The following is a 25,017-nucleotide window of genomic DNA, read 5'->3' as shown; positions in this document are numbered from 1 at the left end:
ACGGTTGGAGTTACGCTGGGGAAGAGGGATTGAAGATGGATTTCAAAATTTCTTAGGATTTGCGGTAGCATTTATGATGTTTCGGTAATCCTCTGCTCTTGAAGAACTGTTTCTATATATATAAAAATGCACTTCTGGTCGCCTGTTTGTTATGGCTGTCTGCATCTGGTGAATAAACTACTGAATTACTTCACTTCAAATTTGATACACTAGAGTTGTAAGGATTTTCTATTCACGTTCCTTAACATATCATTTAATTCCTATTTTATTATTAGTTGTTAACTTGTCGTTAAGAAAAGAACATGAATGTGTGACTCTCTGTGTATATTATGCACAAATACTTTGAAATTATTCAAGGAAGACACCCTCATACTAGTGAGAAAACAGTGCTACCATAGCTCGATTATGTTTGGAGTGCATTGAACCAGAAATTCGCTTGAACTACCTCTTTAGGCTCATCTAAGGATAGAATTGCATATTCATTACAATGGTGACGGCAGTTCTGGTATTGCCGATGCCTCTCATTGCATATAACTTAATCAGTTTCTCAAAAATCTATTTGAAAACCGATCGATTGATTGCCAAATGATCCTGAAATTGATCAGAAGAAATATGAAATATGAAAAGGGTTTTCTTTAAAGCAATACAACAGTCTTCATAAATAAAACAAATATTCCAAAGAATAGCAAACTTAATACAAGTACCTCTCATCTGTCACTAGAAGCAACTCCAGCTGCCTTAGTCTGTTTACCGTTTTTTCCTATCCAAAAAGCATTGCAAACTATTCCACAATATTTCCCTTTTCCATTCTAGACCGATCCGATATCCCGATAGTCGATACTGATAAATTCCAGATGCGAAAACTATGCTCCATTTCCTGCTATTCAAATAGAGCTTCGTAATCCCACCTCTCCCTCCCCTCCGCACCCGCACAATCAGTTGCTAATTTGGTAGCCGCGATTGAGCGAAGAAAATTCAATAAAAAGCCCAGAGTTGATTAATTTTACCCCATTACTACCTCGGTTGTGTCGGTTTAGGGGGGGGGTTGTGTTCCCGCTGACACGCTGACGGTGTCACGATTCCTCCCGAGACCCGAGAACACGGGGAAGGGGAACCAATTCCCGATTCCGAAATCCCTAACCCCAACAGCTTCCATCTGGTGGCGGTGGCGCTTGTCTGCGTCCCCGGAGGTTTTTTACATAATCCGATAATCCGCGAGCAGGGCTCCGGGCGCGTTCAGGCCAAAGCAGCAAAACCGCAGCGAGCAGTGGGTGACAACAAGCGAAAGAAAGCACAGAAGAAAGAAACGACAGGGCAGGGCAGGGCTTGAGCTTGAATTTATTATATTTAAGCTTTATTTATAATGCCAAGTATTGATTCTCCGGCTCAACGCAGCAACCCTTATTTCTTCACCGCCATTTTCTGACTGGCTGGCTTGCTACGTTCTTTGCCCGTGTGCTTCTTGCCCTAGAAATCTGTGCCAAGAGTAGAGAGTAGCTCGTCGCTAAGCCGTCAGCGTCAGCTCCTTCTTCCCTTTCGGTTGCTACCACGACGAGAGGGCGGTTTATTGGGGCTGGCAGATTCGATTATTGAGCTGTTTCGTTTCCGCTTCCGTTAGATTTCGGAGTGCCCTAGCGCTAGCGCTGCTGGTCTCCGTCAAGTTCGTCTAGGATGTCCTTGGACGCGGTCTTGTTCCCGATGTGAGAGCACAAGCAGCACTCGAAGCGGCAGAGCACAGAGCATGAACGCGCATAACTGGCGCAAAATGGCAGTTGAATGGCAGACACTGCGAGTACTCGTTGCTCGTGGATTTAATGGTTCGCGGGAGTGCTTCCGGGAAAAGGAGAAACCACATTACGTCAGAGAGATGTTCCACCTCATTGGGCTTATTTCTTGGGGGATGAAATTTTAGTGGAACACAAGACAAGCAAACTGCTTTGCTGAAACGCTCCTACCTCAATAAGCCATTTAAGAACCAAATTTGAATTACTTGAGCCCCAGATCAGATGGCTACGGGCCTTGGGATCCTTAGGAACATCATCTTCAATCATGGAAACTCATTCCGTCATTTTAGCAAAACAAAAAAAATGGAGGAGAGGGCAATAAATTTATCCAATTCCGTATCCCATTTCACGCCGTTTAGACATCGGGCACGCAATTGCAATTCTCGCTCGCTACTAAAAGACAACGGACTGCTCCCTCGCGGCAACAGGCGTACTCGTTCCTCTTGCTCGCTGTTTCCGGTGTACACCGATAAAAGTACCGCACGGCAATTACTGGAACGTCCTTTCACTGTCCTTCTAGCATCACAGACCTCTTCCCTAGCTCTGCTGCTGCTGCTGCTCTAGCCCATCACTCACCGGAACCGAATCCGGACGACGACGACGACGATGAAGCACTTCGTCGCCAGCACAAATTGCACACCAGCGTAGGGTGGTCCTTGGCCAACCGAAAAAAAAGCTCCACGTGATTACTGCTACGCTTGCCGGGTACTTTCCAGGGGGCTTTTCAATTGTTCCGCGAGATTGCTTTGGCTGCAAAACAAAACGCAGAGAGAACGAAAGGACCTCAAGATTCTCAAGTGATAAAGATGCTCCGGCCTGCCCGGTCCGGACGGCGAAACGAAATTGCCTTCCCCTGCCTGTAGTTCCAGAGTTCCAGAGTGGGTTTCGGATGGCAGGCAGATGGCGGATGGATACAGCTGTGGATCTGTGGAGTATGATTTATTCAGTTCTAAGCGAGTGTTTTGTGAAGTGTAAAACTAGACTAGAAGACGCCGTGGAGAGTGTGCAATCTGGAGGCCTCTGGCTCCGGAAGGCACACAGTTTTTTTTACTTTTGCTCGACAACCGGACTCGAAACATCCGGTCCGGAATTGGTTCGAAGCTTACGTGACGCGCCATATCAGGCTATCCGGTATCCTGTGCCGAACAAATTGTTCGCCATTTTCAGGGCCCGCCCATTCCCATCGCGATGTTGATGTCCTTCAAAATGGCGTGACGGTCATGCGTTTTGGGGATACCGAGTTCGCCCAATCCCCAATCCCCATCTTCTGTTCTTATTCCGATTTCTGTCAGTGCCTACTTCGAGCTTCGAGTAACAGTTTAAACATTTTTCATTAAACTCCGAAACCACTTTCGGAATCCCCCACCCTTTTTTTACCCACACAGACATCGAAGCTACACTTTCGGGTTCAAAACTTGTGGCTTGAGTGCCACAATTCTCAATGAAGCTCTACTTCATCATTTTAATAGATCCACCTCCTCTACCACTTTCCCGAGCACCATCGAGTGGTTCTCGATCGATCATTTCACAAAGCTCACAGTTGATTGCTTTCTGGCCCTTCGATGCTCCCTTTCGATGCGGTACCGAAACCACCATTCGCCACACGCCGCCTAGTTTCTTTCTGCTCAATTTGTGGAAATTTGTGGCTTAAAGTTTCTCGGCTCCTGGATTCCAGTTCCAGTCACCTCGCGCCATCCACTCCTCCGGGGCATCAGCCCCACCAATTAATCTTGGTGAAATTCGGACGAACTTATCCTTCTCCTTAGAGCGAAAAGAAAAGCAGGAAAAAAATACCACGAAAATCGAAAAAACTGGTTCTCCACTTCCGCCCGAGGATGAAAGTTAAAGGCAAATATTTCACGCTCGATCGATAATCATGGCGGAATCGGTTCAGTGGCTGTGTGTGTGTGTGTGTGGGTGAGGGAGTGCTTGAGCACCGAAAGGTTGGTCTGCAAAAAGTTGGTGATGAATGTGGTGAAGAAAGTCCGCCCGAGAGGAGTCCGTCCGTTTGCCTTCCCCAGTGCCTGAGTGTGGGCGAGGTTGGAAAAATAATTTAAATGCGGTTCTTCTCCCCCCCCCCCAAAAACCGCACCACAAATTTGCTCCCCTCGCGCCAATCCACTGTCACTGACAGAAGGATGAAAAATATGAATATCGAACGCAGCGAAACTCCCGTTCTCATCTTTCTCCGCCTCCTGTGTTTGAATACGCCATTTTTTTTCTTCTTCTTCTGCTCTTCTGGGCTCGAATATATACTCCTGCTCCTGAAAGGAATTAGAAATCCGCTTAAAATGGTACGCGCGAAAAGGTGGAAAAACTCTGGATGGAGAGGAGGGAAGGAAGAGGTCCTCTCGAGCTGCTCTGAGGTGTGAGAAAGTATGATTGATGCTCATTTCGTCTCCTTTCGAAACCGGTAACCGCGCACGGGGAAGACTCGCGTCGCTCACTCGTTAGCGATTGTTCGTTCCGTCGACTTCAATTGTTCATTTGCGCACCATTTCGCCAACCCGGTGGTCCTCAAGCTTCTTCGTCTTCTTCGTGGTAAACGCCCTTCCGAAAAACGTCCGGATGCCTTTAGCTTCTGGTACGAGCTCTTCTGCCTTTTTTTCTCCTTTCCGCCCCCCCGGACGACCGTATGGCTTTCGGGAAACGGATGGTTTCTCGGTTCTCAAGATGCGATCCGACGTCGGCGGAAGAATTCTCCAACCTCCCACCTTTCCAAAGGGGGGAAGAAATGTTCCTTGAAATGCTTCTGGAGATTCGCTTTGAATCGCGCGCGAGTTGGCGTTCCACTGATTGCGGTATGTATGGTTCTGACACGAATGATTAACCCATCGGGGTTGAAGCGACCTTGAAGATGGATTTCTACACATAGCCAACCATCGCGGGGCCTGATTAAAAACCATCAAACGGGGTTTTCGTTTTGTTCTCAAAATATTTCCTCGCCTTTCGACGTCTCGAAGTTTTTTGGTAGCCATTCGGTGCTGATCAAATAATTTCCAAATAATTTGGAACAATCTTGAGATGGATTCTACACCCCAGGGAAGTGAAGCCGGTGAATCGGATGTCTAGCAAATACTATTACTCCACTAGCGCTCAGAAGCAGAAGTCGGAGTCTGATTTGTAATTCAACGCGACGCCAAGGACACCAGGAAAGCTGGTTAACAAAGTACGGCTCCACCATGGCAGCAGTAGTAGAGACCGGGGGTATAATACGGGTACGAACGAGACCTGACAGGATCTCCATCTTATGTCAGTTCCCCATAGACTTAAAACTGAAGCCATCAATCCGGTGCCTTCCGTTGCGCCCTCGTGCTCTGTCTGCAAGCTCCGAATCCGAGTGTCGCTTCGAGTCGAGCCGCCTCGAGGAATCAGAAAGTCACCGCCACAGGAAATCAAATTTCACCGTTCCGCCTCTGGTGTGGCGACCGGTTGCCACGGCAACCGATCTAAAATGCAGCTACGTCGCTACGAATTCAATTACGAAGTCATTACAAATATTGGGTTTCGGGGGGGCCCGCCCTGTTAGGGATCCATCCGCCGTCGTTTAGAGATTGTAATTTCATTACTCAATGGAATCAGGGCTCCGGAAGTTATGGCCCGAGAGTGAGACGGTTCTATTTCTCAACTTTCCCCAACACATGCGCTTCTTTCTGCTTGAAGTTGAATCCGAAAGTGCAGAGTAGTTGTTTAACTGGTTCGACGATAAGTTCACGAACTTCTTGGAACTATCATAGCGCCCCCCGGGGGACTGAACGGACTGAACTGAGGTTCCGTTGTAGATTACTCCCGGGCCAACTGACAACTAAGCAGCGCGCAGCGTAAGACATCTCTCGTGCTGCAGTAGTGACACTGATTGATGCCCGGGTTTCAGATTGCAACTGCGTTCGGATGTCACTTCCACTGACTTGTCGACCATACTATCTTGCTGCTGCTACTGCCACTACTGCTGCTGCTGATGAAGATCGAGATTTGTCTTCTTGCAACGCGAGACGTGGGGCTTCGCTGCCACTCAATTACCATGCTAATGGCATCGAACATTTTATTCCGGCCACCACTGCCCCTGCTCCGGCGCCCGGAAGCTCAATCCCAGACTCGGTGAGGATCCTGTAATTGCGCGCGGCATGGCCGTGAGGCTGATTACTTGGTGAGCGAGCGAGCGAGCAACCGTGTTTACCGGTATTACGTTGGCCCTTTTCGTGGCCCGAATCGAAGTCCGGAAGATCTGTGCGCTCTGTGCTCTCGGAGCACCGTTAGCTGCTGGCAATGATCCGAGGAACCGAGGGAAGCACCGAGCCGTGTTTCTACATCGCTACAACGACCAGACAAACTGAAGGATGGAAGCTCTTTTGCTCATCGCGCCAACAGCGAAGCGCGCATTTCATTTGCATTTTCACCTTTCACCCGCGTAGACCCGCTCGTGTTGTAGCTCGTTTTCACCTTCCTCGTGCTGTTCAATCCCGCGGTGGCGCTGATTGAGAGCGCCAGACCTGCGCCATGGAATGCAATAGCAGCCACGGTGCAGCTCGACCTACCTACCTGGTTGCCTTCCTGTCTGCCAACTGATTATACCGGGGTAAAGTTAGCTTGCCGCTGGTTATGATTGCTGATTGCGAAGAAAATGCGAAGTTCTCTGGCGAGCTCAGGTCATACTAATGATGATGGTGGCCGACGAGATGAGAATCAGGACTATGGCCCTAGCTTATCGGCCAACTTCATTACCGTCGGTTCGATCGATCAGTTTCAATAGTAGTAGCAACAGCAGCACTAGTTAATCATTTCGCCAGAGCAACTGTTGGCTAGCCCTGCAGATCAACTACCGGGAGGATATTTGATATTTTCTCATTAACGAATACTACACAACCTACGGCATAAGATAGTGTCTTGAGTGTTGCAGAAAACTAATCTTCAATTTGTTTGATCATTTACTTCACAGGACAGAACCATTGACAAGAAGCTCATAAAGCCGCCCAACCAAATCGGATTAGATTAGTCGGTAAGCTGAGGCCATAACCGCCCCTCTACCCGGTATCCCTGATATCCCCGGGTATCATTAAATTTAATTACTTGCAGCAAACTTCTTGCTTGCTGTTGGTGTCAAAGGTGCTCGGGTTAACGACTTGTGCCGGCTCCTCCTCCTCCCGCTTTTATTGCCGCCTTTTAATGGCTGATTTAGGAATCGGGTTAACTATCATCTTTTAACACCTCCACCGCCGGCGGCAAAACAAACTGAAGCTGCGCTGAAAGGGCGCATATCCATCAACATCAACACGCGGGAAAGCGGGAGGACCCATATCAAGAGACTATTATTTTAATTTTCCCGCAAATTACTTACCCTGACCTGACCGGACGACCTCGAGCATAACTCTGTCCTCTGGACCATAGCAGACGCAAGACCTGAACTACATAACCCCAAACTACGGGCAGCTCACGACGTGCACAGACCAAAAACGGGAGATTAATTAAAATAAATAATTGTCATAATTATGATCTAGTATGCGCGCAACCATCGAGACGGACAAAGGAGTCCTATAACGGGTGTGTAAACCCAGCGCTTCGCGTCCCTTATCCGACGTCTAGGTGCGTTGTCACCGGACCGGAAGAAGGTCATCTAACCGGCAACTCTCCGGCGGTTATCCAGCTTCAGTTTCTTGGTGAATCCTCGGCGAGACCCGATTCTCCCCATTTAACCTTTTTTATCGTGCTCTATTTTTAACTTTTGAACTTCTGTGTTGTCTCCCTCTTTAGGAGTAGAATAAGAAACACAAAAACGTCGCACGTGGTAGGAAAAAGGTAATTTGGGATTCCAAAACCCAAGTTCATGAGCCGCCCTCACCCGGGTACTGCTGCTAGTGTTGGTGCAAAGTGGATGAATTAAATTTGATTTCGTCAAAGTCCCCACCATCCCTCTTCACTTTTACGATCGTTTGCCGGGTTGCAGGCACGTTGCGGTGGCGTCTCGTCTCGTGCGCTTCCTCCGCGTAACGCATCATCTCTTGCTCGCGAGCTTCTTGGCAAAACATTTTTATTGCTCCGGGACGAGACGCGTGTGGCTGGCGCGCCGGCCAAACCGATGGTCCTGTTTAACATTAAGTCCGTCCGGTGCTCCCGTGGTTCCTACACACTCGCAACGCGATGGACGCACTTTCGACTGCTTTCGATTCGATGCTTGGCCTCCAATGCGGCCACCCGATCTACCTAGAACCCTCCTGGGGGTTCTCATCCGTCACGTGTAAAGACTATAAATAAGGGATGCGAGGATGGAACCCCACGCCGAGGACGCACGTCCTCCGGAGCAGGCGTGAAGAAAGCTAATGAAGCTCCATTAAGTTCAGCTGACGCCAGCCAGCGTGCCAGCCAGTAGGGCCATTTGAGCCAAGCTGGGCTGGCGAAATGACGAATTTATCGACGACTACCGGCGAGGGACGGGCTTCCGTTACCCATTTTACGATCCACGAGAACGTCCTCTACCATCCTCGATGTATTCACCATTTAGACAACTATTGGTGGTGGTCATAAAATTGTCAAAATCGTTTCGAAATGATTTAAAGAAGAGACAGTAGCGATCATGCTGAAGCTATAGTAAATGTATGACTTTTTCTACAGCAATGGTTGCTCTGTAACTGCGGTGCATCGTGCAATGTGCAATGTTTATTCAAATTGAAAATTATGCAAACCATCAACCACCTTCCTCCCTTTATATGCTGCTACCGACTCTTCCAGGAGCTATTCGTAGCTGTGGCACTCCCGGTGCGCAATGATGAAGCACAAAACAGCGAACTCTGATTTTAATTATCGAAATGTTAAAGGATTCGCTTTGAAAAATGATCCTCCCCCCCCTTCCATCAAGCCGTGGTGGACTCGGTCCACCTGGCCTCGTGGTTATCCTGGCGGTGCGCTGCATAAATACATTTCATTTCAACTTCAACGGCCGACCGCTCACCACGCCACCACGTTGTATTTAATAGGAAACGCACTGCAGTCCGGTCCGGTCGGTCGGGAGCCGGTGGTGCATTTAGCACCTGGTACCAGCGAGACAGCGAGAGGAGGAGGGTGGCTCCCCCCCATTGGCAGACTATTTGCCGGGCTTTGCGCATATTTTAATTGGCCGCCAAGAATGGCAGCTTTCGCGGCTCAACAGCACGAGACGAATGGAACGATACCCACACACAGGTAGGGACACAGGAGCGTACGCTTTATCTTTATAGGTAAAGTTGTAATGGTTTTTATGGGACTTTAAAATATGTTTATGCTGCCTGTCGGTTCCGCGGCTGTTTTTTTCTTTTGCTACTTCACTGAGCGCAGCATTACGACCCAGAAGCTAGTGGAATGGCTCGTCCCTAGACCTATAGAACCCTTCGCGAGAGAAAGGTTTTGTTGCTGGGGCGGTTTGTTCGCTTTATCATTGCAACACAATTCACACAGAGTTATAAAAAGGATAATAATTCTGATCCCTTGCTTTCTTTCTTTCTCCGCGAACCAGGCGCGAGTGATAGCCGTAGCGTACTTAATGGAGGATGGTGCGGCGCACAATATGCTTTTACTTCGCATAAATTCTAACCACCATCATCCGGCGAACCGAACCGAAGGGTAATCGTGCGTTACGCGGCGCTAAAGCAAAACTTGAACTTACAGTTAGATATACAGTACGCCCTGGATTTATTAGCATTTCCTGGGACGGGAAAAAAGGGGGGGGTTTTCTATTCCAGTTTCACATTTTATGCCCGTAAATAGTAAAAACCGACCCGGGGGGGTCTCGCCACGCCACAAACACAAAGTGCTTGCTGTAAGGTTCCTGGCGGCGGCTGATCGGATCACTTCACTTACGTTCAGTACGAAGTGAACCACTCAGCAACTTGCACTTCCATTAATGCTTTGCCGTCGTCGTCGTGGTCGTCGTGCTCAACAAATAACTAATCGAATCACTAGCGAGACCCCTAGCGAGGCCAGCGGAGTCGTGTCCGTGCTGGCAAGTGGTTGGTTTCTGGCTGCGAGAATTAATTTGAGGGCGAGGGTTTTCACCCTCGAGGCTGTTTGCTTCTTTCTTCGGTAGCATCGCAAGCACGCAACTCGGCAAACGGCAAAGTTTGGCCGGCATTCTTCTCACGGAATATTCATAGATCAGCGGTGAAAGTGGATTCGGAATTTATGGGCCAACTCTCAGGGTCGGAGAGAGGCATTCTCGCTCGCTCCCAAGTACATGGGCGGTACTCGTGAGGGTCACCAACTATATCCCCAGTGATTGTCGAGAAATAGATCCTCACTCCCTGGAGGACTCACTGAAATTGAGATGAAATCGTCGATATGTTTTTCTGCGATTTCTTCGTAGGGTTTGAATTTCCTTCTTCTCCATTAAATTGACCGAAGAGCTCAAAGGAGAGAGGGAATGGCATTCGGGAAGAGTGAACCGTGGCCACCACTGGCCACCGGTCCTGGAAACCGAACGGAAGACCTTGAGGGCAATTCAATTAAGCAAACAATTAGCGGAGAATCGTGCCCCTAATTCAATTCGATGCAAATGTCAATTCGAGACTCCGTCGCGGAACCGCAACCGCCGCCGCGCGAATGATGCCCCGGGCTTTGATCCGGGATTCCCTTGATCGTTCCCTGACCAATTAGTGGTGGTTGGGCTCGGAGCACAATTGGAGCAAGCCATGGAGAATGGTTCCTTAGAACCGGTTGCTGCTTCTGCTGCTTCTGCTACTTCCTTTTGGTTCAATCCAAGATAGCCGCGAAGACGAAGAATTCGAACAACTCTTTTTATCACTACCCTAGCTATACTACATTACAAATTCATACTGAATGTTTAATGTATAATAATGTTGCTGCTGCTGCTGCTGTTGCTGTAAATTCGATTACCATAATGTTGATCGACCGAACGTGTATCGCCCATTTGCACACGGAATGGCTGCCATTCAGTAAACATTCAAATTAGTATGGATGATTTAGCATACGATCTAGTTATGGTTGCCGTGCAGCACAACCGCACATCATCATCATCGTCGTCGTCGGCGTCCTCGTCATCGTACGAGAAAACCCCAAAATGTAAATCACTCACACTCGGTGTCTAGGAGTTGCTTGTAGAAACCGTTCCTTGGAACGCATTCCACCGGATCCTGGACCGGAGGAAATGAAAGGTCCTTCTTCGCTCCTTCCCCCAGCTCCAATTTCCATATGCAATTGAGAAATGTTTCCTAAGTAGCAGCAACCCTCGTTGGTCGTAGCAGCAGCACCAGCAGCAGCATGAGTAAGAAGGCAAAAGACATTCCTGGAATGTCCACCAGTGCGAAACAGTGCTTCACAGATTTGGTCTTCCGTTTTTCTTTGCCTTTCGTCGTATTCACTCGCCGGTGGGATCCTCGCAAACACACGAGGTGCACACACACACACACACACACACACCATTCCCCGTGGGTGCGGTGAAGCATTTATCATGCTCCAGTGAAAAGTGACGAGAAACGACTCATTCACCGAGCATCGCGCAGAAGCTCCCCTCTGGAAGTGAGCTGGTGAGGAGCGTGAGGGGTGCGCCTCGCCCTCTCTCTCTCTGGCGCTGGCTTGTCATCGTCCATCTTGTCTCGCAAACGGGGGAAGAGGCAAGTGGGCGTGCGACCATGGAGAACGAGAACGAGAAGCGCGCCTCCGCAGACCACAATCTGTAGCTTTTCCGTTCAATTAAGCTTTCACCCGCAAATGGAGCGGCTCCTTTCGTTCGGACAGGTTCCTCGTGTGCCAGCGCATGTGTGTGTGTGTGCGTTTGTTTGTCACACGCTCCACGTCACCTGCTACAAACCCCCCTCCGGGGGTTTTGTGTGTTTTTGGTTCGCGGTTTTGAGGGTTGACCTGCATTTTTCGTGCTGTTCGTGTGTTGACCCAGATGATGACGATGACGATGACGATTTGAAAAGAAGCGCTGGAGAAGTTGCACGCCTGACCATGGTCAACATGGACAGCTTTGCTCGCACCCGCGCGGGACCGAAGCAGGGGACCTTGGAAAGTTATGATTAATGAACGGGTGACGGACGATGCAAGACAATATATACAAGACGTGTAGCACTAGAGTAGCACGTTTTGTGATGGTTTCTGCTCATCCAAGGGCTAACCAGTTGTTGAAAAGTTCCTAATGTAAAAGTTCCTTTTGCAAAAACATTTTCTGCTATTTTATTTCTTGTCTTTAGCTATTTAGCTTAACGCATGATTATTTCTTAGTTTTCATCTATTATAATTTCAAGTCTGTCTTTTGAATTATTTCGCGGTTAAACTAGAATTGAACTATTCCTTTTGCTTTATTAACATGTTTCCCTATCTTTTCTTACTGTTCTTATTAACCAAATTTTCACTTTATGAATGCCAAAAAATTCAAAGCTTATCTTCAAAGCGTCCATTATCATATTTCGCTCTTGTCTCTTACTTCCTCTTTTCTTGCCGTTTATTAGTGTGTCCCAAGTTATTGTAAATTATTTTGTTTAACCATTTTTACATTTCCGGAATTAACATAAACATAAATTTATTTACATTTGTTCTAGTTGTTTTTGCATTGCTTTCTACGCTGTTTTCAATTGTGAAACAAATGTGATATTATTAAAAGCTGCACTTACATTGTATATCTCCTCCGACCTCTTATCTTAAGTAATTTGATCATTTTACTCTACGATACCTTCAATTATTCAGCCCTAAAAGCACTCCTAAAATTATCCTTCCCCCGTTCGTAGTCCGCTTACTTACGGAAAATTGAAAACCACATAATCCGGCGCGAAATCCGAAGCTGCATCGCGCACTGCATGCACCAGCCGCCAAATGCAATTCCATTCCGTAGCCCTTCTTTAGCCTCCATTGCATTAAAAATTAATGGATTCCCGCAATGCAACACGCTGCAGCCGGTGACTACTATCGTCACCAAAAATCCACCAGCGACCACTGACCACTACTGCACGCCGGCTCGCGGGCCACTTCCGCCCAGTTTAATGCATTTTTGTTTCGTCCTCGGCACCATCACCTCCTCATCGTACCGTGTCGTGTCCCTGCCACCATCTTGTTTCTTGACCGGCGTTTGCTGCTGTTGCTGCTGCTGAAATCTGCTGAAATATGCTGCAGCGTGAGCCGCTGGTTCGGCGGTGGAAGGATGAATATTTCACGGCGAAAATCTTTCTACCAGATCCAGATCCTGCACCACACACACTGACACACACACACTCTCTCTCTTCCTCCATTGCCGGCTCTCGAATGACAGCGAGGCACGAATGGCAGCATACCTTTCCCACGTTTGCGTGTGTGTGTGTGTGTGGCTGACGTGCGTGCAAATCCGTGAAAAGGGCTCGGTAACACCGGGGACCGCGCGACCTGAATCCCGGCACGGATCCCCCCCTCGCTTTGGCCGGTCGCTTCAGTAGCAGCCTCGCTGGAAAGTGTCGTGTGCAGCTGTGTCCTATTGCGGACAAATTTGAATTGCACTCAAAATGGCGACGACGACGACGACGACGGTGCACAGCGATGGCAGCGAGCGAACGAACCGTCACTGCGGTCACCATACAGCCGCAGCAGCAGCAGCAACACCGAACGTTTTCAGTGTGTCAGTTGCATCCGGGTGGGCAAATCTGCTCGAATTTCATCTCCTTAATGCTGATGGATGATCCACCCCATGGTCCATGGTCCCGGTGGCGGTGGTGCCCCCGTTGCAACTGGAGATGTTGTTTCCTTGCGCATCATCTTTTTTCCACCGGGTTTTGCGTTTCGTTCGAGGTCCTTAATGGTAGGAGTAGGAGTGTGGTCGAATGAATGTACCCATAAATCCTGAGCGCTGATGGATCCCTCCTTGTGGTTGATCGAGCACCCGGGCCGGGGTCTCATGATGAACCCGGATGTCACTATGGTGGTGGTGGTGCAGGTGACATTATTAACATTTTGAGAAACCATATTTGAAAGCGGTTGCGCGACTACGACTACTAGAATAAAGTGTTAAACCGTGACGTCATCAACATTAGTGACGAAAGATAAGCTGTTGGCTTAAAGTCTCTCTAATTATTATTTAAAAAAAGCTGACGACACGCAGGACGACAGAACCCACTGCGTAAAATCTTAACTATTAATCCTCCTCTTGGACGAACGTCGGGCATTACTTGACACGAAATAATAATCCATTCTCATCCGAAGCCCCCACCCAAATACCACCACGAAAGTCGGGGGGATGATCCACGCCATCACGCCGTGAAGTGTTGTCATCCGGAACGGGAATAAATCAACCACCGCACTTGCAACGGTGATAAGTGGTCTCACAAGGATCGCTGACGTGACGCTGGCGCACCTTTTGCTGTTTGCTGACCTTCCCTTCTACGCCATCAAACCCATTTTTTCTTCATTCCTCCGTTCTACCAAGCGTTCTGTTCACTTTTACCCCCTACCGGATGCGGATTTGACGTGACACTGTTTGCTTCACTGCACTGCACCACACAGCGCTACCATCATCGCTTCTTTGGCCGGTAAATGTAACCACATCCTTCCCGGCGTCTGTGTGTGTGTGTGTGTGTGTGTGTGATTGTACACCTGCAACAGCATCATATAACCGGGATGAATCTACGTGCTAGAAGAAGAGCTACCAGCAGCAACAGCAGCTGCAGCAGGAACCGTGCTGCGAAAGAGTTGCCAGCTCCCTGTGTGTGTGTGTGTGTGGCTCTGGCTATTGTGGCAATAAATGTATCCCATTCAACAGCTCCCACTGCTTCCAACTCCCTCCGGCTCTGTTGGTGGCCTTGGTTGGTAGCTCGCATCCGTCCGGTACGGAAATGTTTTGCATTCCCGTCCGCAACAGTGCCGCATCCTCGACCCCCTTTCGAGGGATATTACCCCGTTCCATTCACAACATGTACGAAGAAGAAAAAAATACATACGTCCAGATTGATAAGTTCCTGGAAACGATACCGGCCCGTGAGATGGTGCTGGGGTTATTTGAAATGTTAATTACTAATTCCTTCCGCTCCCGTTTTTTTTTAATTTTTTCGTAGCCGCCATTGAAGCAACCATTGGGAAGCTCGAGGAAACATAACCTCAAAAAAGTTGCTTGCACGTTTGCTTGCACCCAAAAGGCCAAACCAAACACCATAACCTCAAAAAAAGGAAAAAGGAGGCGAAGCAAAGTCCCGGGGCGCAAGAAAAGCGAAAACCGAGTATCAGATTGATGGAGGGTACACGCGGCTTGCCGGTTTTTCAGTGAAAAGAAAGTTGTTCCACTGCACTTCACTGCACTGTGCACCATAACTCCTCCTCCTCCCTTTAATTCTTGGTTTCATTTTCCATGAGTGATTTAGAACTGACCCCTCGCCTCCCCGTTTTCCTTTCACTGCAGTGCACTCGCAGTGCAAACCCATCCCATGCCCATTATTTGCTTCGTGTGGTGTGGTTGTCTAGTTGTTGCATCTTGTTGCACCTTGTCCCTTCTCGTATTCGCCTCAGGACCCGGACACCATTCCACTTCTGCTGTTGAGATTTGCTGCAGTTTTTCCAACACAGTTTTTCGCGCTCGGTGTGTCTGCTGGAGGGATGATTTCTTCTGATTCTGGTGGGGGAGAAGGTTGAGAACTCAACCCGAAGTGTTTGCATACAGATGATGGGCTGGAGGAACCCGTGAAGAACGAAATGATGGTAAGGAGAGACAGAGAGCGCGCAAGCAGATTGTAGCAATCCCGATGTTCCTTGCCATATCCTTGACCTACACGACCGCCGGAGGGGGGCGGGCAAGCAGCAGAAATGTCAGAAAAATGTACCAACCAAACCCCTCTTCCGGGCACTCCTGGACCATTCTCGGCAATGATAGGAAGTGCATTAGCATGTTTCCGTTCTCCTTTCTGGGGCGCTCATTCGGAAGCGAAACCCCCCCCCCCCCCTCTCAAGGTTTTCCTTCGCTTTCCTTTCTCACTTCTTGCATCACGAAGGCCCCCCTCCCCTTCACCTTCTTCGCGCCTCCAGCAATGCAGCAATGGAACCCTTTTCTAAAACACAAATCCTTTGGCCTCGCACCAGAACCGTGTGTGTGGTGTGTGTGTCCAGATCTGGAGCGAGCTCAACCACAGAACCACCCTTTTCCACCACCACCTCACGACCCCTGCTGCACATCCCTTATCGCAATCTATTTATTTTTCCGATTCGATCTCACGACGTGCTAGAATGTCTGTGTGTCTGGGTGTGTGTTGTATGTGTGATGCCGGACTGCAGGCTGCATGGCGAAGCGGAACTCATGGTTCAATTCAACGTATACATGTTGGCTTCTTTATGCGCCTCCCCCTGCTGGCATCCTCTCCTCTCGCACAGAGAGAGGAGAGAGAGCCACTCGAGCGCAACTGATCGATCGATCCTCCCCTTTACCTCCTTTCCTTCTTCCCGTGGCCCGGAGCCACTTACGGCACACACACAACACTCTCTGGGAACAGATAAGCCACCGGGAATGGTTGGAATCGTTGGTGCCATTGCTCTTCTGGTATGCATTTTTATGTCTTTTTCATCTGCGCGTCTGGTCGATCGTTTCCTCCCCGTCCGGCCACGGTCCGAGTGATGTGCCTATCCTCGATTTTCCTCCGCTCCTCGATAGTGAATTCTTTTGAAGTGCTGCTTGCGAGCGCTACATTCACCGTTTGACCTGCGTTTTGTGAATATGTTTTAATTAATTGCCGCTCGACCTCGACACTGATTCCTTCTCCTTCATCCTGACGCCAATCTGCTGCAATTGCATGACCAACATGGCCATGTCACGAGATATCAGGTTTCCAAAGTACCAACCTACAACAATTTATTGGATTTATGGTATGGGAATTATGTTTTAACAAAATGACATCCATACTCTCTCTCTCTACTTTTCTACAAAAACATGAAGCTGCTTCGAAGTTATACGGCTTCCTGCCTGCTGTTCACCGACTACCGGTGCACTGGTGTGTGTGTGTGGTTGTTGTGTGTTTAGAAAATTGATTCCTCCTCCCGGGTGCTTCACCTTCGTGTTTATGTTTTATTTGATTTGGAAGCCCTCAGCAACGGGACGGGATGCACCAGGCAGTCCACCGCGGTTTCCACTGCAGCGAACGCAAAACCAACAAACCCCCCATCCGTGTGTGTGTGTGTGTGTCGGTCCGCCTCCCGGAGTTCGGTAATGAAATCATCGCCCTCTACCACACTCCGGGTGCGGTCATATGTTTGGGGATAAGGAAATTCGAAACCACGAGGTCGAGGCCCGAAAACGTACACACACACAACACAGCAAGGGAAGGACGAAATAACATCAAACTGCAGCAGTTGCATCTCACGCTAATCTCTCGAGCGCTGGCTGTTTGTTTTTCTTTCGACTTTTTTTATTTCCCCGCTTCTTTTTTTTTCGGGGGTCCATCGTTGTCGTCGTCGTCGTCGTCGTCGTCGTTCGTCCGTTTATCTTATCGTTGATGGCCTCTATTTTCATGTGTGTGCGCGCGCGCGCTGGTTTGGTTTAGTAAACAACGGCACGGAGCGCGGTGCGCTGAGCATAAGCTTGTCTTGTCATCATCGCTTGCCAGGTCTTACCTACGGGTGGGTTATAGGGCGAGACCTCAATCTTGTGTCCCGTTCCGGTGGTTATATGCGCGATTACATTGGGAATTTGGGGATCTGGTCGATTAGAAGGAATTTATGATTAATTTTAACGAGATGCTATTAATGGTAGATTGTGGAATGACTGTTTCTGTGAAATATAGAACACAGGATATGTTAACAAGTCCTTCTCCAACTCTCCGTTGCATTCTTAATGCGCTAATCCCCCTAAAATCCACTCAATTGACACCGAATCTCACTCCACACACAACAAAGAGTAGATGAATGTATGTCAACCAGAAGCATTAAAACTGGCCCAAAAAGGCAGGAGCATCGTATATAACATTTCGAGACCAAAGTTTACCTAAACAATAACCGTAAACATTGGCTTGGCTGCTGCTGCTGCTGATCGCGTCTTTGTGATGACCTCTCCCTCCTCCTCGTCGTCGTCTTCTGCCGTGCCGTGAACCTTCGTGTACAGCATAACGAACGAACGAGATGATGCAGCAACGAAACCGGTAACAACGGCGAAGGGTGGAATGGTGAAAAGGCGAGCATGAAGCGAGAGCATAGCCGAGCCGTCTGAGCATAGGCCGGCGGCGGCGCTTCGCTTCGCTGACACACACCAGTGCAGCGCACGCACAATAAACTCGCACAGTGCACACATACACACAGGGAAGCCGAACGGCGGACAGATGGTTGGTTGAGGGTGCGATGGCGGTTGCCTCGACAGTCGAACGGGGTTATCGTGGTTGAAAGACGCGCGCGCTGTCCGGGTTCTTTATGTTGTGTTTTTTTGTGTCATACGTTCCGCGATTCGCGTTATTCGATCTATTTCCATTCGAATTAAAGGTGCGTGTTGGTGTCACTTTAATTTCCTAGTTCCAGTGCCAGACCGCAATCAGTGTGACGGATAATACGCTTTTTGCAGAAACCGTGTAGCGCGCTGTGTTGCAAATCCCTTTGATGTTCTGCCGCGCATAGAAGCATAGAAATCCCGTCAGCTGGATATCAAAGTAATTAATTAATGAGCTGCTGCGATGTGTGCTGATTGATTTGTGACCGTGTATCGGGTGCGCTGTGTGTGTGTGTGTTTCTTTATGCTCGGTTTATGTTCCAAGAAATTCGCTCGCGGCCAGCTGCACACGCTGGCAAATCTCGTTGCTGCTATTGATGCTGCTGCAGCAGCAGCATGAGATTTCGAATGTTCTGCAGAGCGTGCGTGTGAGTGAGAGAGAAAGAGAGAGAGAGAGCGAAGCAGCTTCCAGGTGCGTTTACAAGCACCGATCGAAGTGTGCTGTGATCGATCGCGAGATCGCGAGACCAGCTAAAAAGTGTGCGTGTTGTGCGCCGTCCAGTGTGCGTGTGTGTGTGTGTGTGCGTGTCGAGGAAGATTTATGTTGAGCACGCAAACCGGATTATGCTAACCGATCGTCGGTGACACCCGCTGGTGTGTGTGTGTGTGTCTTTCTCTCTTTCACTCGGCAGCATAAAGCAACATACGCACATAGAAATCGTGGCCGTCGCCTGCTGCTATCGTGCGTGTCGTGGCTCGTGGCTGCCTCTCGACCCCTCGAATTTGTTTACAAAAAAAATTGAAAGGCATCTGGTTCCCGGGGGTTGTTTCCCTCTCGGAACAGATGTTCCCGGTGCAACAGTCACTCCTCCCCGCTGCCGTCCTTTTAATCTTTCCAAATGACGTTTGAAATGTCAAACGGTTGCGTGGAAGTTTAATTAAAATTGAATTGAAACTTGCCTTCTAATCCCTTCTGCCACGGAATTAAGAAAGTCTTTGCCTTCTGGTGTGATTCCATGATTCCGGTCCCCACAGTGTGTGTAGTGGAGCAACGAAAGGTCGCTTTTGAAAGGTTTTTAATCGGAAGTGAGAAGTGCCATCAGCGGGCGAGTGCATGCCGAGCGCATGTTTTAATGTTCGCCATTATCGTGCAGTAGCATAGTTTGCGAGAGAAGTAGAGAAGGCCTTTTTACCACCGTGCACCGTGGTTTTTCGTGGATGCTGTTGCTGGTGTTGTGTGAGTGTGTTTGTGTGTGAATAGCAGCCTCTTGTGGTGTGCAGTGCAGCAAACGAATTCGCCATTCAACCAGACGACGACGCAACCGGTTTAAGCGTCTCTCTCTCTCTATCTTTCACTCCGCATATCCATCGTCACGTCCTCGTCTTCCTGCGCTCCAAGAAGTGGGACATTTCATCGAACCTCCGGCGCTAGACAAAGGTATTAAGTGCCGCAGCATAACAGCGTACCACATACTAGGCGATCGTGAGGAGAAGGAATTCCTTTTTTAAACGAAGATTGCTCGAGGCAAAGAAGCCTGTAATCATCAAAACTTATCTCCAATTTAGTTGAAAACACACACATGACATGGCTCGCTAATGATGCAAATGATGCAGTTTTTCGGTGCGGCGAACGTTGATGCCTCCAGCGAGCGAACGAACGACCGGACGACCGGACGAGGTTATTCATCCGCAAAGTTTACGTTCCGCTCGGTTGCATCCGACGTATAATTCCGCCGAAAATACGGTGTGGCCGTTCCAAAACTTCAAACAGACGGACCATCTGTGTTCCAGCATTTGCTGATCGGGCCCTGGCCACGGCCCTTTCCTGCATTAGGAACACTCGTGGCACAGAAAAACGAGGGCCTCGAGGCTGGGAAATCTTGTGTAATTTGACGGGAAATTCAGTTCAAACGAGGAACAGGAGGAGCAGAATGAGGGCCGGCTCGATCCGGGAATTGATCGAATGTCGTTCGCATCTTCGAGGGCGAGAAGAAACTCTCTTTTTCCTTCTATCCGGGGTATCTGTGTTTATGCTACTACACCCGACGAGAGCATTCGACATGAGCATGAGCATCGCTTGAAGTGTTTTTGTTTTTGAGCAAGACCCCGGGGCCGCCAGATGATGATAAATGGTCAACCAATTTTATCGGAAAACCAAAATCTCTTCTCGAACGGCAGCAGCAGCAGCAGCGTGACAAGCCCAGGGTGAGCTAAGGTACTTGGCCGCTGAGTACTTGTAGTCCGAGGCAGAAGAGAGCGTGATCCCGTGTCGATAATCTATGTTGTGGTGGCAGCGGCGGCGACGAGATGGCAATTTAGATGTGGGCTGCTGCTGCTGCTGGGCAGAGGCACCAACATTATCGTCATCATCATCATCTCTGCCGTGATCTGTAAGACGAATGGACTCAATCTGGACTTTATTTTCCTCTGCACATAACCGCGGCCCTTGCTTGAGAGGGGTGGGAAATTGGAAAATCTGTCAGGACTGCACACTGCCGGGTATCAATGGCGCGGACTCAATTTTGTCGTCCAGTTTTGGCTGGAGCCAAAATAACGGACAACCAATCTCTAGTACAGGGTACACCGGGTAATTGGATCATTTTGTTGCGACCTAGACTTGGAGATGAGAACGAGCTATTCATTATCCCGGATTGGTTTTCCCGGTTGGAACGCCAGCACTTGGAGCACTTCAAAAGTCACGTAACCAGCTTCCTCAAGTTTACGACTAAATCGTGGTCGAGGAAGTGTGTTTCCAATCGTGAGTGCAATACTCAAAGTGCTCGTGTGTACGTGTATGTATGCACGCACAGCACGAAATTAAACGGAACAAACATAGTCCTCAACACCCAACAAGTATCGTCAACCAGGCACCTCTCCGTCCCAAAACGTTTTGTGGAACTTTTGCGTCTCCTCGAAGACTAGCAATGCTTCCTGAGTCCACGGAGCAGAAGCTTGTTTGCCAACCGGAACAACACAGAACACAGAAACACACGGAATCCGATCGAGTAGTCGGTCCCGTGATAGCGGACAGATTGTGTCGAGCTGAAATAAGTCGCAGTGCAACTCCGACCTGTCCCTTCAGGATCCTCCCAAGTGCTCCAAGTCACCAATTTATCATCGGAACTCCTCCTCCTGCCAGACCTTTCACTCCATCACTCCGACGGCCGACGATGATCACCAGCGTGTCGATGTTCGATGTCGGTCGGTCGGCAGAAGGTCAGATTGTTGCAATTGTTTTTCTGCCCGGTGGGGCACCGGACATACCCGGAAGATGCCGGCCAAATCTTGCGCCGAGCCGCCTTTGCCCGCCTTTCTACCCTTCCCCTTAAGAGAAGGGAGCAACTTTCACAACTTTCCGGTCAAATGTTGAAAAGTGCAAAACTGTTTTCTGCAAAACTTGACACCCTCCGCGACAAGGATATCAAGGTCCCGGACAGGGATATCGAAGCACCCAACGAAGCGAACGGAAAAAGTTCTCTCAATAATGTTTTTTGGGGGTTTTGTGGACAACATCTTCTTCGATGAGCCATGTGTGGACGAGCCATTGGAAGGTGAAAGATTGATGAGTCGATGCTGCGCCGCTCGTCAACTACCAGGACCAGCAACACCAGCGATCGATAAGGAGAGCGGAGTGAAGGAAGTGTGTGTGTGAGTGAGGTGAAGGTGAAAGCACAAATTAGATTGGGCCAGATTTTTCATTTGATCCCAATTTTCACTCCAGACGAGATCAGTTCGTCTTCGGTTCCACTTCCACATCCACCAACCGATAGCTCCCGGGGCCAGGGACGATATGAAAAGCATGAAAATGAAAATCAAATCGGAAAACTCTCCCCGTGGGAATTCTTTTGACCGTGGTACACACACACAGCCGTGTGTCCGTCCGTCGGTTGGTCCAGTTTTGCTCGTTTTTGATGCTTCTCTGTCCCATCCTGAAGCGGTCGCACGTCACAAACAGGATACGTTCGCCTTCGGTCACTCCACATGTTCCCGGTGTCGTGCTCTACCTTTATGCTCTTTGCTTCAAAGCGACACATCCGCTCGTGAAGAGCACTGACAGACACACAAACATACAGCAGCACACATACAACGTCACATATAGAGCGTAAAAGTGGTCCAATCAGTGGAACCACTCGCCGTCGTCGTCGTCGTCATCGTCGTGTATCCTTTCTTTTGCGCTAGCCCCCCGCTAGTTCTGCTTTCCCTGGGTCGGTAGCTGGACAGGTCCTTCCTCCGGGAGCAACCCACACACACACACGCACTCACGATGACTCACGACAAGGATACGACCATACGCGAGGGTGTGCGGCGCTAGATAACATAATAAAGAAATATATTTGTGATAATAAAATCGACCAACGCTCGCTTTCCCATGGCCTGCTGTTCTGTGGTCGGAGGAGGAAAGCACGCGGAACACTTTCATGGACCGCTGACCGCTGCGCTACGTCACGTCGCCTACTACGCCACCAGTCTATGCCGTATCCTTAAGTAGATCGAAAAACAAGTTTAAGATAAGCAGTAGCCACTACGCTCGTCCTCCTCCTCCTCATCCTCTTCCCTCTGGGCATTGTGTCCCCATGGTAAAATCGGATCGGATCGAATCCCGGAATCCTTGCTCTCGCTTTCTGCTCTTCTTGGCTGACTCGGCATAAATGCGTGCCCGAGCCCGTGCCCGTATATGTGTGTGTAACCATCGTCGCAGTCGATAGCCATTCGATAGGGAAGCTTATTGTTGTTGTCCGATGTCCGGGGTGGTGGTGGTGGTGCGTCCCTTTTGGGGTTTTCCGCTCCCTGGGCATGATAAGCAATGTTATTTATGCTCGCCTGCTCGTTGAACAGCAGCAGCAGCGGCAGTCATCGTGGGAGGCATCGTGTCGGCGTTGGGATGATCGTGTCACATCGATAGGAGGACACACACACACACACAGGGACACAGGGAGATTACTTCGAATTATTGATTATCCATGGACGAAAGAAAGTGTCTCGCTCTCTCTTTCGGTCGCTTCCTTGGAACTGTATTTTGAAAGGCACAGATTAAAGGCTCATGATGTGTTGTCCTTGTATGTTGTGCTACAGGAGGCAGTTTCCGGTGTGCCAAACTACTTCAGAGGGTGCCTTAATATTCTGGAGCGCAGACTCTTGTGTTCCTTCTTGGCTGTGCGCGCCCTACGTGTGTCCCGATAAGCGCGCTAGTTAATCATGCCAAGTGTCTCCTGCTCGTGTTTTGGAATTCATTTATTGCCGCGCCAAGGCGCATACCAAGCGTGTATGAAATGGCGATGTGATAATAGAATTCCATTCCCCCCCGGTGTGTGGACAGAGTACAATCCGCCGGAACAAGTACAACTCGACAACTACACCATTGTACGTAAAACGTGTCCTGGCAACTTAATCTAGGTTTTTCTGTAATTGCGCCACAGCTGCCACTCTCGAGCAGTTCCGCAATCATTAGCTCTCGGTCGACACGACGATGCAGAGGATGGGCCGCAAGTCGAAGCACCTCATCTCTTAATCGCCTGGTGGCTGCTGGTGCCAGACTTCAGTACAACTTCATTTCCAGTGTTTTGTCTGCCTTGAAGTGCGTAAGAAACGTGCGTTTAAAAGCTTCTCCAATGGTTTTAGAACCCAAGATAATTACGCATCCCATCCATGCGCGCAGCATGCGTAAATCGTTAAGAAATGCGTAAATGCGGGAATTATAATCCAATGGCTACTACAAACTGACTGGCAATGTGTGTGTGTGTGTGTGTGTGTGTGTTTGGAGTTTGGGGAGGAAATATTTTACAACTTCCTACTCCCCACACAGGGCCAATAAAAACTAAGCAGCCCGTTACGTCGCTGCTGATCGTAAAACAACGACCAAAAATACAGCATTTCATTTCATAAACTTCCCTCCCCTCGTTTATGCTATCAAAATCCGGCCGAAACCTGAGATGAATCCACGGGCGCGTGGAAAGGATCCAGTATCATCCCCATCATGTGGGCAAAATGTGGGCGAAGGGCCGTTTTACGTGGACCATTTGTAGCAGCAGCAGCAGCGGCAGCATCGAAAATCGCGACCACACGCACCATCAAGCACAGCAAACTGGTGCGGGTTGAATGTGTTGTTTATATTGAACAACTAGCATGACCCAGCGTGCGTCGCTACGCTTAAAAGAGGATGGTTATTTAAAATAGATGTTTTTTGAGTTGTTGCTTTGTGTGTGATGATTGTTGTTAATATTTGCTGAGGATTTTACATTGGTTACACGAACACCAACCATGGTTCTGAGCTTATTTTTGAATTTCATGGATTGGCCAGCGAGGAGAATTACTAAACTATCATCAGCATTTAATACTTGGCTGAAACGCTTCTGTTTTGTGCGCAAAGGATCGGCAGGGCTCGAGCTCAGATTTCTTTTCTTTGAGATTTGGGTGCTATGCCTTCGGAAGGGAGTCACCTCGTTTTTAGAAGACTTTTGGCGTCGCAAAGAATTTAACCGAAAAGAGGAATTTTCTGTTCAGATTGCCCTTTATTCGCAAATATCCTGCCCTTTTACACCCCGGATCGGCCGGTGTCCCTCTTCGGAACATACATCCCATAACGGCTCATTTCTCCCATAACTGTGTTGAGCTCCTAATGCTACCACCTGGAGTTAGGACCCCGCGCAAAAGCCCTCATGGAAATGTTAATGAGGTGTTAGTAATGTGTGTGTGCACATTTTGAATTTTTATACGTAATTTTTTATCTTTGATGAAATTTCGAAAATTCGAATTGTGGATATTGCCCCAGTATGCTTAAACCGGTTTTAGCTAAGCCTTCTAGGATAAAATTCTCATCAATTAAATTAATTCGCGCTGTCAACGCTCCCTGGCGCTCAGTATTGCAACTACTGTTCGGTGATTTAGTGGATTTTCAAA

At 48.8% G+C, this 25,017-nt stretch overlaps 1 protein-coding gene across 1 annotated transcript in view; it reads left to right on the top strand.

Moving 5' to 3' along the window:
• Window positions 1–25,017, top strand: part of LOC125956046 (fat-like cadherin-related tumor suppressor homolog) — a 200,146-nt gene that overhangs the window by 88,211 nt on the left and 86,918 nt on the right. Inside the window, 1 exon segment of the mRNA XM_049687524.1 lies at window positions 6,721–6,780. The gene's annotated coding sequence lies outside the window, so the exon portion shown is untranslated.

The sequence above is a fragment of the Anopheles darlingi genome, chromosome 3 (genome assembly GCF_943734745.1).
Source record: "Anopheles darlingi chromosome 3, idAnoDarlMG_H_01, whole genome shotgun sequence".
Lineage (NCBI taxonomy): Eukaryota > Metazoa > Arthropoda > Insecta > Diptera > Culicidae > Anopheles > Anopheles darlingi.
Note: the sequence above shows the minus strand (reverse complement) of the source record. Positions and strands in the feature narration are given on the sequence as shown.